Source organism: Protopterus annectens, chromosome 14.part0 (assembly GCF_019279795.1).
Source record: "Protopterus annectens isolate FY-2018-M chromosome 14.part0, PAN1.0, whole genome shotgun sequence".
NCBI classification, from domain to species: Eukaryota; Metazoa; Chordata; order Ceratodontiformes; family Protopteridae; genus Protopterus; species Protopterus annectens.
The window spans coordinates 591572096-591590313 of NC_056748.1; the positions used below are offsets into that span (position 1 = coordinate 591572096).

Here is an 18218-nt window from a genome sequence, read left to right on the forward strand (position 1 = left end):
GGGTGTAGGACATTTGCCTTGGATTGCGGGTATATGGGTAAATGTGACCTAGGTATTATCCACACACATGAAACATGGATGCATGTGATCTGTGTTGAAGGCTTGTCATTCAGTCATGACAGCCCGGAATGACAGACACTGGACAACCTCATAATAACAGCAGGACATTGGCTCATTGTTTTGGTCTAGCAGTTGCCACTCATACCATGACATCACTGCTAGTGACAGTAATGTGCTTGGTAGCAAATGCCTCATGTACGGTGACGGACAGCAGTAGAAAATGTGTATATGACCAATGTGAGATATACTTAGGGTAGCAGTCCTGCTAATAATGACAACTACTAAGACAGCTGGGAGAGGTCATCTTGACACCTGCACCTCTGTACCATTACACAATGTGGCTCACACATTATGCTTGCACATGCCACTGTTCCACGTATAATGCCACTGTCCACAACCTGCTATCAATGTATTCCTTTCAGGGCAGCAAGGTGTGTGACACATGCTGTAGGTAGCATCCACCTGTGTGTCCCAGGTAACCTATTGTCTGTCACGTCCACACATGCATGAATGTGTATACTTAACATATATATATATCAGTACTTCATGTACATGTATGCATGTGTATCACACAGCACAGACACAGATATATAATTTATGGGCCACATACAGGTATCAGGTAGTAAACCAGTATGATGTGCATATATGCTGACAGTAAGATGAACATAGCTGTAAACCTGTGTGTTTACAATAGGAGTCCATTACAACATGTTCTGTACATGCAAATGTATGAGCATGCACACTGTGGCCTTCTGTGGTTAGAATCAGAGTGCATCCCAAGCAGCCCTGTGCTACTAAGTGTATGAGTGTGCCCACTGCCAACTTGTGTAATTTGAGTCAGTGCATCCAACAAGCCCTTTGTTATTAAGTGTATGAGCATGCCCAGTATAACCTTGTGTAATTGTAGTCATAGTGCATCCCAAACGGCCCTTTGCTACTAAGTGTATGAGCATGCCCACTGTAATCCTGTATAGTGATAGTAGTTGCCCATTCCACAGATGGCCATACTCCAGTTCAGGTTCCTGTTGTGCTACAACTATACCTCTCAGGCCTATCTGCAGATGATGTGTCTTGTTTGTGCATACAGGTTGTAATGGACACCTACTTTAAACACACATGTTTACAGCTATGTACTTCATGACTGTCATGCTCCCTGTTGTTGGCCTCAATCTTAGAAGGGCAGTCTGACTGCCTTGGAATGTGTAATCTCTGTGGCGCATCTTGTAACTGCATAGTACTGTAATAGTGATGTGTAGATAGGCAGGAGTTCTTATCCCACCACTGGCAACTGTGTGTTTGTGTGTGTGACAGTAAATACCTGAGTTTGTGTGTCAGAAAATGGCTGAGTGTGGTTTTGTGTGTGTGTGTATTTGTGTCTGCATCCTGTCATGACAGTGGGTTTTGTTGCATTCCAAAGAATTGAATGACTGCGCTGGATGATATGTTTGTGATAACATCCGATGTCTGTATATCGGCCATGGCTTAGTGGTAAATCACATTAGCTCTGTGTGCAGGGTCCCGGTTTCGAGCCTTGCAGAGGCCATTTATTTTGTTGCTGGGCAGAAAAAGGCCATTGGATACGGAGTGATTAAGGCATATTAAAGCAGTTGTGAGCAGGTGAGCATGGGTTTGCGCAGAGCTAAGCAATGCTAACTACCAGTTACAGTTTCTTACACTCAGTTTGCCTCTACATTGCTTCACCAGTGTAATACTCGCATACTGGCGGCCAAACAGGCTTACACCGACTTGCTCTCGCACTTGCAAATGCACTGCATTTGGTGTTTGCATCTGACACTCACACCCGTGGGTGGGAGTGAGGACTACAATATTACCTTGTGATGCCTACTACATCAGATTACATGCCTACAGTATCGGGAATGGCTGCCCATTAGGCGAAAGCATGCCTTTCGACTGTACGGAATCCACTGCCTGTCCAGAGTTTGATTCATATTATTGATGTGTTCCTCTTACATTCTGCACCTGTTTGGCTGATACATGGGAACTGACACTCAATACAAACAAGTAATTGGGTTTTGAAACCCATATCCTTCAACCGAGTCATGCAACTGCATACCTAATATTCTATCATCTTTCTAAGGTTGTAAGTGGAATATGTGCTTTCTGTCCCTATCAGACCTCTCAAACAATTGGGGACAAATATCAACTGAATCAGGGGCACATCATAGCAACATCAGGGACACATTTAAATTATTAGTGCAATTAACCTAACACATTGACAGACTCAGAGCATATGAATTAATACACATTTTCTGAGGTAAATGAAGTTTATAACTCTTAATTGTTGTCATTATTCATTACGTGTAATTCACCACTTTTCGTCCAAAAGTCAATAGTTTTAGGAGGGATTAAGTGGGACAGAGTTAGAATTTGAGTCGAAATCAGGGATGTCCCTGAAAATCGGGGAGAGTTCAGAGGTATGGTCCCTATTTGTTCCCCCAATGGTTTATGTCCTGTCCAGTGGAATTGTTCTTAGGGGTTGGAGGTATGGGCATCAGTTATGCCCATTTTGGAATATTACTTACATCCCCAGGGTGGTCCTAATATGACTGTGCCAGCCAACACCTGCACGCCTAGTCCAATAATTGCATACCCATAGTTCCCCCAACTGCCTCTCCTCTAGAGCACTCATCCTTACTGTGGGTGCAAGTAGGGTATAAACACACTACTACACACTTCCCACTCTCCGCGTGTCAGGACACATGTCGTACGTTGTGTCGACCCATGGGTTATCAGGCTTGCACAACCTACTGGTCCGTGTATGTCTACAGCCTGGTTTGATGAATCATTACTGGGACTGACTCCGATGATCATTCATTTTTGGGTGTCCCACAAGGGACATCGATGTCTGTGTTTCAAGATTAGACCTGGCAGGTCTCTCCCTGGTACTATCTTGCCGGTGGGCTGGGAAGCAGTTGTGTGTTTACTTTTATTGTGTGTTTGTATGTCTCACCGGCCTAGCTGGGGAGTGGGGGGTTGCTGCTACGTGTTACATGTTTGTTTATTGGACCCCTCATCCCCATATGCATGGCCTGCAAACATATGTAATTCGTAACTGCTATATCATATCCTAGCTATATACATGTGTATATATACATATATACATTACTATATACAGATATATCTGTATATGTATGCATACATGTATATATTTATATATTGCTGTATATATATACATATATATATATATATATATATATATATATATATATATATATATATATATATATATATACAACAACATATGGGTCTATGGGTGTCTGCATATGTCTATATCTATATGTGGGTATGTATATGTATTCTGTCTCTGTATGTATACATTTGTACTACGGAGAGGGAGAGGCTTATCTCTATGTTGCTATGGGTAGATATACACACACATACCTCTACATATATACATCTACATCTGGTTATTCCGTTCCTTGCCATATAGATTACACTTTGCTGCAGTGGGACTCATAGTGGGTGTGGCTGCTCATTGGGCGACGCCTCTGTCCAATGAACACATCTGCTTACATCCCTGGGGCTGTCCATATAGGCCCACATCAGCCAACACCTGCACACCTAGACCCATAAGTAGCTACCCATAGTTTCCCCACCCGCACGTCCTCTACAGCATCCATCCTTACTCTGGTTTCTGGTCGGTTCTGAACACAACACTACACGCTGCCCACTCTCCACTTCACGGGACCCATGTCATACTATTGTCTCGACCCATGGGTCATCAGGCTTGACCACCCTTGTATTCCAGGTATGTATACACCCCAGCCAGAATGGTCGGTGTATCACCTTCTTTTGGTCTTGGCAATTTTTGGATTGTCCCGCAAGGGACACACGTGTCTGTGTTCCAAGATTAGATTTCACGGGTGCATTGTGTACCCCCCCACAGTTGTATCCTGCCTGTGGTCTGAGGAGCAGTAGACTATTTACATTGTTTGCGGGTTTGTGTGTATGTTTACCGTGTCTGGCTGGTGGGGGGGGGGTGGAAGGTCATGCTACGTATTTCATGTTTCTTGCTTGGGCCTCTCACTTCCATTGGCATAGCCTGTGAACATATGTCATTCTTGTGTGCTGTTTCCTATCATAGCTGTATATCTGTGTATATCTACGCACACACACACACACACACACACACACACACACACACACACACACACACACACACACACACACACACACACACACACACACACACACACACATATATATATATATATATATATATATATATATATATATATATATATATATATATACATATATGTATATGTCTGCAACTATATATATATATATATATATATATATATATATATTTTGTAGTGAGAGTCACCATTTGTAGTGAGAGTGCTCGGCGCAAGGCTAAAACCGTCCGTGCTCGAGCTTCTTGAATCCTGGGGAGCATGTTGTACTCTACTGTTCACTGAGCTCTCACACAGCATTTTTTCTATCAATAGTCAATGACACACCAAGGGTATCTAGGGGGATAAATCTGCCTCAGCTGCAGACAATAAGTAGAAGCATTGTCTGCAGAGATTTTAAAATTAGCAGACTCTGACGATTCAATAGTTCAGTACCAGCATTCAGAAAGGATTTTTTTTTATGTTTTATATTTGTGGCAAGCAGTTTGCTGACTTTCAGGACAGAAGGCAGATTATCTAGGTATGCTTACTGCTGCTAACTGTACAAATTCTGACTGTATACCAGTTCCATTTGACTATGTCTCCCACCCTAATTCTACAACTTCTTATCCAAAGATGTTGAAATATACCTTGTAGAATGAAATTCATTAGTTCACTGTCATGGAGCTTTTCCCCTAAACGCCTGCTGGCTTTGGGTCCTGTACAGTCAGACTATAACAGGCAAAAACTTAAATAAATAAATACATAAAGTATGATTGTTAGAGTGAGAAAATATTACCCTCACCTCACTGACTATCATTAATATTCATTAAACCTCAAACAATATTGTTCTACAGTAACAAGTGAGATTCCATTTTGTAGGCTCAATCAGTACTTTTTTCCTTTCATTATGGTGTACATATACTATGAGTTTGAAATAATGTACAAATCCAGTTTTGTACTATTTGTCATGATGGAATGAGTCAAAATCACAAATTGAATAATATGATTAAATAGCTTATAAGATCAGTGACATAAATATGCTTCCACTGTTGTCTATCTAACTGTAAATTCCTATGGTTGAAGTTCACAGGCAGCATACTGATGCCAAGGCTTCAGATATTTTAGACAGCTACTCTCTTCAATGCAAAGGGTCTTTCACTCTAGTGGCTAAATTATGTCACTCTGAAGATGGTGTTAATAATGTCTGCAGTTTATTTGCATAGTTCTTAAATAAATTCACCAAATGTAAATGTGTATTTGAGGCTCATTTAAGAGATCTCAGTATTTCTGGTCTCTGTAGTCACTGGTAGTAGAGCATGTCTTTAAGACATGACATAGAAACCTTTTTTAGGAAAGTCAGACAAGTGTCCGAGACATAACTCAACCTCTTAGAATACAAAATCTAGACAAAACCATAAATAATGGGGGGACAAAGGACCCCCCAAAAAGGACATTTTTAAGTATTGCTCTTACAAACTTAGAAAGTTGATAGAATAACAGGTTTTGCAATGGCATGAATTTTCTGAAGAGCATGAAGTCTGTAATTAAATTGTCTTGTCATTATTTTCTGACTTCAACTGTTAATGGTTTACTGACATTTGCCAGAGAAACACATTTTTATGAGAAAAAGACCAAAAATCTGAGGCAGAAATCTGGCTATTTTGTAAAAATCTGTACAGAGGTTTTGTCCAGGGTCAAATTAAAATATCACTGTGGTCTGAGTGAAGTGTCATAATTAATGTGTAGTATGCATGGTTTAAAATGAAGAAATGTTTATGTATAAAATGTTTATGCATATCTGGTATAGATAAATTCTACATGTCTTTAAAAGTTTAATAGTGCCTGCTGTAGAACAGTACACCTTTTTCTAGGGTGTAATGAGTTAGAAATTAAAGCAGTTATTGGCATACGAAAGGACAAGGAATGGGATAAAGAGACAACCATGTGTTCAGAAATAAAGTGAAAATAGCACAGGAATATAGAAGTACTGAAACTCCTTAAAGAGGCAAAAAATGGGTCTTACTACAGGTGCTTCTATTATAGTTGCTTGCATACTAGTAGCTCATGACACACTTGGTCTCTGCCACTTGTCAAAAAGCAACTGCTCTAATTCCCACTAGTCTGATCTTCCATGTTTATGCAACCATTCCCACACTTGACCCTATAAAACTGCATAGTCCTACCAGTACCCAAACTCAATCCAAAAAATCCCACCTAGTCCCCATCATGAGTCCTCAATCCCTTAGCCTAAACCTCTGCTCTCCCTCCCTAATCCTAACTTCCCCAGTCACTCCCTAAACTGAAACTCCAACCCTACATCCTAAACCAAAATTCCCTAATTGCTCCCTAACCCAAAAACTCCCCTCTTATTCCTTAAATCTAAAACTCCCTTCCCACTCCATAACCCAAAACCCCCTTCCCAATCCCTAACCCTAAAATCCCCCTCCTGTTACCTAAAACTAGTATCTGCCTCCCATGCCCCCCCCCATAGCTGCTCGACTTCATTTGTATTCAACTTTGAGTGAGAATAGCAGCCCACGTGAGCTACTAGGTGCTTGAGTCCTTTGCTTTTAGACAATGATTTTTGAGCATTTGGTCTTGAGCACCAGCAGTGAACCCAAAAACAGCATGTAGGGCAACACAGGTGCAGGAGACAGAGGAAATGGGAAAAAGCAATCAGAAGCATGGCCAGTGACATCCAGGGAAAAACAAACACTTAGATGGCAAGGACTGGATTGGATAAAAGAGATGGAGAAGGGAGGATGGTTCTCCACAAGAGACGAACCAATGGGAGAACATGTAGGAGATGTTTGGGAACATCAGCTATGCAAAGCTCACTGAGAACTGGAAGGAGGCCAAAAATCCTAGACAACATGTTGAGTAAGACAACTTGTGCAGGAAAAGTAAATCTGTGAAGCATATGGAGCAGGACAGGGATGTTGAGATGAATGTCTAATAATGAGCATTAAGGTTGTGTGCTGAAAGACAGGTAAAAATTATTTACAAAAGCATTAGATGAGAAAAAACAGCCAGAAAAGTCTTATGGCTGTAGCAACATTCCCTGGGCTGATCCTGGACATAACAACTAAGGAAGTAGTCACAACAGTCATAGCAACAGGGAATGCCAATATTTTATAGTGTACGTCAGTAGAAGTGACTGTCAGAAGGGTCATTAGAAGAGATACAAATGGGAGTCAGAGGATGGTCTTCTCCAGGGTGATACCAGTACTGATAACTAGCAGAACTAAGAAGTAGAAGTTCAAAGAGTTTAACTGTTGACTAGCTGGACTGCATAAAGAGAAGAACTACTGGCTAGAGGGAGACATGACAGCAATGTGATGGACACTGAAACATTTACAGAGAAGCTGATTCTTTCTTACTCTGGAGGGAGCTGTCTTGCTAAAAAGGCAACCTGAAAAGATGCATTCATACCACTGCACCTTTAAACTAAGATGGGAGGTAGAAAAGGGTCAGACGAGGACATCAGGACTGATGAGGAAAACATACTGTGGAGAAAAGGAAAAATAAACAAAAGAAGCGGTGAAAGAAAAAGAGATGTAATAAAAGGGAAGGCTCCTGGAATGCACTCATGCAATGAAAGGATACTAAAGAAAGAAAATGAGGAAATACAGGTGATGTTGGAAAAAATAAGTATTAGACCTAGAAACAATGATAAATACATAGGTAAATGTGAAGCAGGAAAGATGTACGATATTCTCTTTGTACAGGCCACACAGGACAGATATGAAAGGATGGGAGCGGCCATTAACATAAAAAGGGCGATGAAATGTGAAATAACAGAAGGGGAAGATGGGTAAAAGTGGATGGAACAAAAGCACGTGCTCTAGAGGTAAGGATATAAGAGACAGTGTATGTTTGGTCAAATCTATAGTTGACAGGTCACTGAATGACAACAAGAAGGATAATGAGAACCTGAATGCACAGTTGCAAAAGAAAATGTTGACACTAATGCAGGACCGAAACTTTTCAGGACTAGTGTAGAGGATTCCAGCATCACGGCCAAGGGGTTAACATTTGCAACGGTCAGATTCATGATTCATTCCTGACTTCTGGTTATTGTCTTTGTTGAGTTTGTATGTTCTTCCATGTTTGTTGGGCTTTTTCTCTGAGTAATGTAGTCTCCCCACATTCAAACATCATGCTAATTGATTGGCTTCTCTATAGCTTTCATATAAATTACATTTTCACTTGCTCTTGTGTTACATGGATGTTGCTGAAAAGGGTCAACAATGAACAGATTATACTTACCTGGTTAATAAACATTGATATTAAAGTAATCTATGGTATAGAGGGACAAAGAAGCAGTGATCAGTAGCAGAAGAGGGGACACTGGCAACATATCCAGGAAAATATCATGAAAACAAGCTATTAGATGTTGTAAAAGTGAAGGAATCAAAGATGTATAGTTTAGGAAACTTTTGGACAACATCATCATGTAGCATACTGTTTTTTTTATTTTTTATTTTTTTGATGGGTGGTAAGAAGTCCACGCTGCAAAATGCAGGTATGGAACTACTTAAAAGCTAATTATAAGAGGTTAGTGAACATAGTATAAACAGTAATGGAGACCAGAGAGAAAAAGATGGAGCATATAAACTATACAAAAGTTTAGAGGCATTAAATGGGCAACACTAAAGAAATAGATTAAACAACGTGATGGTAAGAAAAGACTTAAGAAGAAAGTTAGTGAATTGATAAGAGAGAAGAAACTATCATTACTGCATTCACATGTGGTCAGAGAGTGCACACCAACAGTATGATAACTCATATTCCTTTGCAGGACCTCCACAGGCTATGGCAGGGTACATTGTTATAATTCTTCTCTAAGTTTATCTAATGGCTGAAGACTAAATTAATAAACTCCCAACTCCTCATACAGCTATTCAAGAAGTCCACTGCTACATGGCATTGATATGTTTTGCATTGTCCCTCCTGATAAAGCCACACTATTTATTTATTTATTTTTGACCGATATGTTAAATAGTTGATCTGGTCCAAGGGGCACCATTTTTTCATGGCAAAGGATGCCACAAAGTTTGTTTGTGTCTTTCGGCTTTTCCCAGTTAGGGGTCGCCACAGCGGAACTCCGGTCCGCTAATGATTGGTAGTTGATTTTTATGTGCCGAGTTACCAGCCCTGACGCACAACCTTCAACGAAGGCATGCCCATTCAAGCATGTCTCCACGCAGAAGACGCTCTAGCTGTGAATCGAACCGGACAGTGTCTTACTGTGAGGCAACAACGCTACCGCAGCACCACCACCGCACAAGTTAATACATTATGCTGCACCTGAAATTATTTTGTAAGCAAACTAATATAAGTTTTGATGAGGAAGTACAGAAATTATTTATATCAGCAAAGCAGAGCAAAAAATTAAATTTGTACCAGACAAATAACTAAATATTTGCACCAGATAAACACCTAAATATTTGCATGTAGTACATGTGTGCTGAAATTATTTTAAGATTCACCTTACGGCTTCTAATTTAGGGTTAAAAGTATAAACAAAAACATGTTCGATTTCAGTTTTATTTATTTTTGATATGCATATTAAATTTGAGTGTGATGTTACACATTTGCACATTCTGGAGAAAGTTTTGCTCAGAATATGTGTGCTTCTGTGTTTCTGCAGAGTGTGTGTGTGTGGGGGGGGGCACTAGGATAAAAGTCTTACATGAGTAGTTTGGTCAGTGTTTTGAAGACAGGACTGATTCTGTTGGTAACTAGTACTTAGGTTTAATAGCAGGAAATGTATGTCCTACCATAGATGAGCCTGTGGAACCTTATACAATTTGCAAGGGATGCTTCAAGGAATTGTAAGAGCACAATGTTATCTGGCAACAGGAAATAGCCCATAGTCTGATGTAGGCGTACTTCCCAAAGTTCTGGTGGCTTCTGTGGTTTTAGGGCAGAAATTCTATGGTAATCACATGTGAGACAGTTTGTATCAGGGTCTAAATGTCAGTTTAGAGTCCATCCATGTATTAATAAAATGACAATTTCAGCAGAGTTTCTGTCTTTTTAAACATTGTAATGTAAAACTTACACTAAAAAATATTTTTAACTTGTTAGTAAGATTCATGCTGCAGCTGTTCATTTACATTTAAGGACAGAAGCAACTATCAAGGGACATTTTAAGCATAATTCTTCCAATATAATTTCAAAATATTTCATAAAAATACAAGTTTCTATAGATAGAATTCTTTATAAGTACCAGAGAAAAATAGCCCAAAGCACTCCATACCAAGAATATAATCTTCTAGAAAATGATCAGTAGTGAAGGGGTTAAAAGAGCTTTCAGGAATTTAAAATTTTGTGTGTGCTGCAGGTGTTTGTTGTTAAAATCAGTGATACTATTATCCCAGTTAGGGTGAGAGGTTTTGATTTTATTGTCCTTCGAATGCTACATCTTCAGAGATGAGTCTTACTATGGAGAAATTGTAGCTAGCATTTTCTTTGCATATATTTTTGAAGAGTAAGTACAGAAAGCTTTTTTTGTAACAATTTAGGGTAAATGCAATATATTAAAATATGTGGTCTCAGTATATAGTAAGGTTTAAACTTGTAGATGAACTATTGTCTAAGTTGTGTAAGAAAACTTAAGGGAGTCTGCCCTACAGAGTGAGAAGGTATGAGAAAATAAGTGTTTATTATATTTTTATATGCAAAGATGTTAGTTGATGTAGGAGTAGTCTTTTTAAAGGTTTTTTTTTCTTGTTGTTGAATTTTTATTTTACACTGTGTTGTATTACTTCTCAACCTTTCCTTTTTATTTTGTCTGTTTCAAGTCTGTGTTTGTTTATTGTTTTAAAGAGTACAAAAAGAATACTAGAGTTAACACCCCCCACCCCCCCCCAAAAATAGACTGTCGAAAGATGTTTTTTAGAATGGTGTTATTTTACTGAACTTGTTAAGTGCAGCTTTGTTACGTGTTTGTTTCTTGTGTGTTTTGTTTCTATGAACTACAATGCTTATTTTGGAGATGACTATGTAAAATACTTGGCTTTGTTCCTACTTGTAATACTATGTATAGCTGTTTACAGCATTGGTAGCTATTAAATTGTAAAGTTTTAACTTGTCTTTTTAGTGGATCATCCCCCTCCCACTCATAGAAATACACAAAGAGATGTTTGTTTTTTTTTTATTCTCCTCCTATCTAAGAAGGTACTGGACACTTCATACCTAAAGTCTTGTGGTTTAAGCAACATCAGAAATGGTATTTGTATGGCTTCTTATGCAAGCAGAAAAAAGGCACCTATAATTTAAGCTCCTTTTTTAGAGGGGGTGTTGAATTCGTGTGGTATGATGGGAAAAGGTACTGTCAGTCTAACTACTTTTTGGGGGAGATTGGTTATGAAAACGAAGAATGCACCTACAGCAGTACTCGTTCACTTTTATCTGTTACGCTTTTTTGTCTATAGTTAAGACCGCATGCTTTTTGTTTCATTTTCAGGATTGAGTATTGCTTTCTATGTGGGTTGAAGCACAAGGCATGCATGCCTTATTTGTATGATGCCATTTTTTCCTTCAGTGGGAATGTAAGGTTTACCACTACTAAGCCCCCACCCTCGGGGATATGTGGAACAAAGAAAGTCAGTAGTTTCATTTACAGTTAAAGGGTACAAGTTTCTTAAAAGGCTGATTATCTCTAACTTTGACAGTACTAAAATAGAATCTGCTTGTTGCACTAGTTTGGTAGGCCCAGCATAAAAAATGCAGCAGATTAGTTTAGGTTTTAATTAGTTTAGTTTAACAAATCTCTCAAGTGATCTTCAGTCTTTCCTCCATAAAAAGCTTAATCTATTTGTATTCTGGCTTGCAGATAAACCATGTGCAAAGTAATAGACAAGTGATATCCGTCTGCTATAAAGTAGCTGTTTGTTGTTACAGGACATACAAGTGCATAAGCAAGAGTTCAGCCATTAGAAGTTTCTCTATAGTTGGGTATCTGCAGAAAAGTTTACTTTCAGAGCTATGCACTTGGAGTGCTTATAGTACTTGCTGCCCCCCCCCCCCAACTTGTACCCTTAACAATGACTTCTGTCTTGCATATACAGTTTTATCTTGGCAAATGTGACGATATGGTTTAGAAGAAATTACATGTAGACATGTGAATAAATATATGCATTGCTATAATAAGCATAATAACGAACTTGATAAAATCAGCATGGAAAATAAATTGTATGCATCTCAAATGTATGCCAGCCTACATATAATTAACTGCAATACTGTATAAAACTCATAATTGTCAAACAACTTGAGTAATGTACATAATGGGAGTGGTGGGGACTGCTATCAACTAAAACCTTACTTAAACATCTGAAAATATTTTTAATTGGGGGTAGCTGTTTTGAAATGTGCAATAACATTAATTTCATAAAGAAAAGTATCCACAGAACTAGCCCTGGTTAGTGATTAGAAAAATTAGATCATGAAATTTATGGTAATGCTTTGAAAAGGTGTTTTGCAATGTTGCAGGTAATGCTTTGAAAAGGTGTTTTGCAATGTTGCAGCTTCTCAATTCATTGATTAGAAATTATCTTAACTTTGTCTGAACTCTTCCATTTCAAGTATAGTGCATTATTTGCACTCTTTGATTTACTTCATCTATAGTTCTTAAGCATTGTGAACATGCCACAAAGGTGCTTGAACTTTATTGCAGTACACTCATCTCAAGTACAAGACAAAAAGCTACAGGTGCACTTCAGTAAAATGTGCATTTTTGTCTACTTGAAGTAAATCTCTGTTTAAATCACTTTCTGTAATGTAACCAAATAATTGCTTTTTAACATAGGGTTGTCTCTTGAAGACATTACAGCAGTATGTTAGCATGACGCAAAATGGAGAAACCTGAAAACTGTGGAAATTAGCCTAGCTCTGCTAAGTTTAACCCAATGTAGATTTATGGCTGCCAAGCAGTTCAATAGTCAAATCTACAGATGTACTTCATTATAAGGTACAGACTTGGTTTGCATTAGTTGATCTAATGGTGCTTTATGCACAATGGTAAGGGAGATCATGTAACATCTGAAAGACCTCTACAAGGAATTCCTTGGAGAAGAATATGGGTGACAACCCCCCCCCCCCTTAGGGAGAGCAGTTTTGGGTCTCATGTGAACATGAGTAAACACAGGAACCTACTGCTTGCTTTCTAGCACAACTGTCCAATGCTTACATCTTGGTTAATTCTGTGCATGCATCAGGAGTGACCCACTCATCTTTGCATGGTGAAAATTTGGAAGGATGCAGCAGTCTTAAACTCCCGAGCTTGACAGTTTCATTTTAAAGCCTGTAAGCCAGTTTAGTTTCATCAAGGGCAGATCATTCTTACTCAGCCTGGTGGACTTCTTTGAGAAGGTTAGCAAAGCAATGGATGAGGGCAAAATCATTCACACTGTGCCTATCTTGACCTGGCCATGGCATTTGACACAATACCCCACTCGGGCATTCTTGACAAACTCAATATCCAACAACTGGAATGTCCACATTGGTTCCTCACTAAAAGAATACAGGAAGTAAAATGCACTGTGCTGACTGCCTCTACGTACTATCCCTTTATTCTGTCTCCTACAGACTTGAGGAGAGATCTATGCCTCTACGTACTATCCCTTTATTCTGTCTCCTACAGACTTGAGGAGAGATCTATGCCTGACATACATGACATTGTCAGGTCCTCTCTAATGGACGACCTGCATATCCACAAAACAAACGGCTACAGAAGTACCCATTCTAAAGACTATCTTGCCTGTGATATAAACAGGACCTGCTGGAGAGATGGGTATGTATCCCAGAGACTATCCTGTCTGTGGAACTGGCTTCCTATCCACATGAAGTAGAGTTCTCCCTAACTCAATTAAAGTGCAACTTGGACAATTGTATGGGAAACTGTAAATTCATCCCTGATTTGGCACCTATGTCTCTAACTTGTAAATCTCCCAGGCCCATGCAGGTATCAGGACTTGTCAGAGATTTGAGATGCATGGCTAGGCTTAAAAAAAACCCTTGTGGTCATTAGCCTAGTAAACACCTATGAACCTATAACTTTGGTACTTCAAGAGCAGTGCATTGAAGGAAATAAGCAGATGCTAAACAATGATTGCATATTTTGAATATTTGTAAGCATTGTGCAACAATACCATAATACTTTGTGTTACAGTGAAAAAAAAACCCTGGAGTAGGTGGTCAGTGGTACACAATCAGTTTAATATATTTATGGTCAGTAATAAGGAGGTTCTTGGGTTGTGAGGAGTGTCCTAAGCAGAAATAATTGGTGCTTTTAGTCTAGTCTCCATTATGTTTATAAGAAATATCATGATGCAGAAAAGTGGCCATTTATGCCCTTTTGCAAATGGCCATATACTGATACTTAAGGTCCAACACAGTTGCTTAATACTGCTGCAATGTGGTAGGCATTGAAGCCAGGCAGTGATGGAATTACTTGTAATGGTCATTTACATCCACATGCACAATGACTATCCTGCACATGTGATGCAAAAACATAAGTGCATGTGTTATGGTGAATCTGGCACCTGCTTTTGTCATGGCTTCATATGAGAGCTTTGCTCAAAATACATGGCTTGCACACTGGTGGTTATCCATGAGTACGGGCATTTATTTACGTTTGTGTATGGATGTCCATTTCAACCAAGCTGGCTACAGAGATGACTGGAATGAGGAAATCCATAATACCAGATAATTGCTAATGTAGGCTGAAGGGGTAATAATACCAGTGACATTTGGAGTTGATTTCACTTGGAGTACTGATCTCAAAATTGAGCAATTTTAAGTCAACACATGAGGAGCAACACACCTCTTCAAGCAAACTAGGGAGTCATTGTACAACTACTGCATATTAAGTACACCAAAAATTTATAGCGAAGGTTAGGAAGAGAAATTTGTGTTGTGTGTGTGGTTCATGGTTAAACCCATCTGCTAAGTGAGCAGTGCCAAGCAAACCTGGTCAACTGATAAGAGAAAAGTTAACAATATTGGGCCTACTTCCTATCGGCAAACCACACTTGAAGGTTACTTAACAATCAGAGCTTTGGTAAGTTCACCTATGCATATGAAGAAATAGTGCAATGCGATCATGGCATTGTCCTTTTTTAAAATACAAACTTAAAGCCATCAGTAGCAAACATCTTTGCATGGTAAGGAGATAGTGTGTGTGGTGGGAGGAGCAACTTGGTGTCCATCCAGTTTTAATTCACATTATCACCAAGTGTCTTACAGGTTCATTGGCGGTTACTTGGCTAACTGCCCAAGAGCCCTTGCCTGCCTAGACATATTTATCCCAAATGAACTCGGTTCTCAATAGTTATGAGAGCAAAGTTCACAGAGATAAGAGTCTCTGGTATGGCAATTAATACTGATTGCCTCTGTATGGGAAGGACATAGGTGCCACCCCGGTAATTAATTTGACTAACCATTCATTGATGTAGGTTGCCTTTAAAGATTGTCAGGGAGGTACTCTGCTTCACATGAATGAGAAGCTTGTTCCACAGAAGAGTTTCTTTCTCTCCCTTTTCCTCTCTCTCTTCAAGTCAGAGGATGGGTTTAAATCCCTGGAGAGAATGACTGTTGTACAGTTTGATTTATGACTGTAGCATTTCCATCAGGGCTGGATCAGAGACTGCCCTGTAAGCCAGGCACAGGTTGCCTCTTGGCAGCCTGTTTGTGACAGAATACAGTGACAGGGCTTTTAGTCTTTCCATATAGGATTGTCTTGATGAGAAACCTCTGTGGTCACTCCAGCTGTTGTAGGGGTCTTATGGGATACATGCAAAAGGGAGCATTGTACTCCATTACCGGTCTGATGAGGCCTGAGTATAATGGAATTATAATATCCTTAACACCTAGATACCATGCCTTTACATATGAGATGTGCCACATAGGATTTCCTCACCTCTGTGGATATGTGACGGTCAAATTTGCAACTAATATCAACCTGACTACCCAGATCACATATCACTGCATCTACTCTTAGGGGGGTGCTGTCCATATTGTTATTGGCAAGGATTTTGGCTTTTCCAAAGGGAATAATAATTTTACATTTGGCTTCAATTGATGTCTTTGGCAACATTTTTTTTTTTTTGTGTTTAATCTTTTCTGTAGTATTTTAGCATCACTGGGGGACTCTGTGATTTCCCCCAGTGTGCAATTGTCAGTGAACCTGGTCAGCCACAGGATATCCACATTTGTCTGAACTTTGGTACACCACTGGTGACTAGACTAGCCTTTTGCTAGAGGCGAATGCACCCACTTTGATAGTATGTGCCCTGCTGTTGAGCCAGTGGGCTACCTATCTGATGTAAGGGTTAATTCCCAATTGGGAAGAAGTCTCCATAATACCTGAGTGGGGGATTGTGTCAAAATACATTGGCTAGATCCAGTTAAATGATGTGCACTGCTATTCCCCTCTTCTAGGGACTTTGTGACCTTCCCAAAGAAGGCAACCAGGTTTAAGACCTGATCTACTCTTAACGAATTACAACTGGGTTGCGTCTAGAGTTTAGAGATTACTTATGCCCTTGCAGATGAGGCTAGTCAGAATTCTTAAGTCTGTTGATGGGACCCCCTTTGTGCAGTGGGATTACTGTTGCTGTCCTCCAACCATCTGGAGCAAAGCCAGTCTGCAGGCTGTGGTTAAACAGGGATCCAAGTGGGTCAGGTTGGTTATGTTTTAAGATGATTAAAATGCAACCTGGTATATAGTCTGGTCCCACTGATGCTATGTTTTTGGCCCTGGGCAGTGGAGAGATGACCTGCTGTCTTGAGATAAGAGGCTGGGAAATGATGACAAAGGGGGGGGGGGTGAAGTTTTCTCCATACCTGTCATAGGCTGGTACTAGGCTATCGGCCCTAGGGCCTATACAAGCCTAGCCTTAACGATTCCCTGGCTATTTCTTTCCACAATATTTACTTCCCTGGACCCTTGTCTAGCAGGGCAACTTACATGACTTGCATGATCCCCGGGGTGAATTTCTTATCTCCCATCCAATCGTCAAGGTTCCTTTTGAAGAGGGCCAAAGAAGCGCTCTGCTTGACATGTATGGGAAGTCTATTCCAGAGTCTGAGAAGTCTCTGACCCAATCCCTCCAGCATGTTTTGTTCATTGTGATGACAAGGTTTAGATCCCTGGAGCATTTGGCTCTGAGGGATTGGGATTTCTTTAAGTGTAGCATGTCCAACAACTCTGGATTTGACATGGCCATGTATGTTAAACAGAGATCGCCTCCGAGTAGACGATATGCAACAAAGTATAGCTGGATTATTCTTACAGTCAGCATAGAGAATATGCTTTAGGCCTGTGATTCTTTTAGTGAGGTATTTCTGCAGCCTTTCCAGTTGCAGATGTCTTGAGAGGTACATACCAAATGGGGCATTGTATTCTATAATTGGCCTAATGAGGGATGAGTACAGTGGGACAATGACCTCTTCTTTTTTTTTTTTTCTGGATGAAAAGCCCTTTATGATGAGGTGTGCCACATAGGATTTCATGACTGTTGTGATGATGTGGTTATCTATGGTGAGACCGCTGTCCCCAAGTCTCTCATCACATTTTCAGTGTTTAATGTAGTCACCTATGTGGTAATTCATGGGTACATGTTTTTTCCCAAAGGGGATAACTATATATTTCTTGGCATTGAGCTTGAGCCCATGGCTCTGGCACCAAGTGTCTGTTTCTGTAAGGACCTTTTGTAGAATATTCACATAATTTGTGGATTCAGTAATGGCTCCCAGTTTGCAGTCTTCTGCAAACTTTGTTAGCCAGAGTCCCTTAGTGTTGGCCTGCACTTCAGAGAAGTAGATACTAAACAAGTGCGGTCCCAGGACTGAACCCCGAGGTACTCTACTTCTCTGGAGCTGGATTTTGAGTTGGCTACTTTTACAGTGTGGGTTCTATCAGTAAGCCAGTTGGCAACCCATCGAGTGATGTAGGGATTAATGCCCAGCTTAGTAAGTTTTATCTATGATTCCAGAGTGGGGATGGTGTCA

The 18218-nt window shown here is 39.9% G+C and overlaps 1 long non-coding RNA gene across 1 annotated transcript in view; it reads left to right on the top strand.

Moving 5' to 3' along the window:
- Window positions 1–10586: 10586 nt before the first annotated feature.
- LOC122788800 overlaps window positions 10587–18218 on the top strand; it is a 137309-nt gene continuing 129677 nt past the window's right edge. Inside the window, exon 1 of the long non-coding RNA XR_006362740.1 lies at window positions 10587–10695. This is a non-coding gene — a long non-coding RNA (uncharacterized LOC122788800). The remainder of the gene's footprint in view (window positions 10696–18218) is intronic.